Source organism: Gopherus evgoodei, chromosome 4 (assembly GCF_007399415.2).
Source record: "Gopherus evgoodei ecotype Sinaloan lineage chromosome 4, rGopEvg1_v1.p, whole genome shotgun sequence".
Lineage (NCBI taxonomy): Eukaryota > Metazoa > Chordata > Testudines > Testudinidae > Gopherus > Gopherus evgoodei.
This window is the reverse complement of record NC_044325.1, coordinates 124,908,541-124,909,454: the sequence shown is the minus strand read 5'-3', so window position 1 is coordinate 124,909,454 and position 914 is coordinate 124,908,541. Positions and strand designations below refer to the sequence as shown.

General features: G+C 47.8%; 1 pseudogene; it reads right to left on the bottom strand.

The window, feature by feature from the left end:
* LOC115651227 lies at positions 1 to 914 on the bottom strand (annotated as a pseudogene).

The window sequence follows — 914 nt, the reverse complement described above, 5'->3', positions numbered from 1 at the left end:
TCACATTTTGGGAGAAAGAAATATGTGAGCAGTTACTTTCCTTAGGGCTGATTTTACTTCATGGTTTCTCAGACTATAAACCCCAGGGTTCAACATGGGGCTAAAGAAGGTATAAGACAAGGCAATGAAAGTGTCTTCACCTAGGGAAGAGGTTGATTTGGGTATTAAATGGACAAAAAAGCATAGCTGAAGTGTGTGATCACAACGATGAGATGGGAGGCGCAGGTGGGGAAGGTCTTGCGCCTGCCTGGGGCAGAGTGGATCTTCAGGATGGCAGCGAGGATATAGATGTAAGAGGATGATTCCCGTGAACTGGCCTAGCAAAACAAAGGCACACAGAAAAACAAATGGCCATCCCAGCAATATGATGGTCACTGCAGACCAGTCTCAGAATGGGCGAGATATCACAGAAGAAATGTCTGATGACATTGGGCCTGCAGAAGGGCAAACTGAATACAAGGAACTGACGCCTAGCGCTATAAGAAAGCCAGTTGCACATGAAACGGCGACCAGCTCAAACAAACCCTCCTGGTTATCACAACTGGATATTGCAGTGGATTACATATGGCCACATAGCAATCGTAAGCCATGGCTGACAGCAGGAAACAATTTGTGGCCCCAAAGACGAAGAAGCAGAACATTTGAGCCGCACATCCCAGCAAATTCACCAGCAGCTTGGGGATGACAGCAAAAGTGGTGCAAGTTTCTGAGAAGGACAAAGCGAAGAGTAAGAAGTACATGGGGGTATGGAGGCTCCAATCAACACTGATGGCTGCCAGGATGGAGATGTTGGAGGTCAGGATTATGAAGTACACCAGGGAGAACACCAGGAAAAGCAGAACCTGCTGCTCTTGCAGGCTGGAGAATCCCAGCAGCAGAAATTGAGACACGGCGCTCTTGTTTCCTCTGGGCAT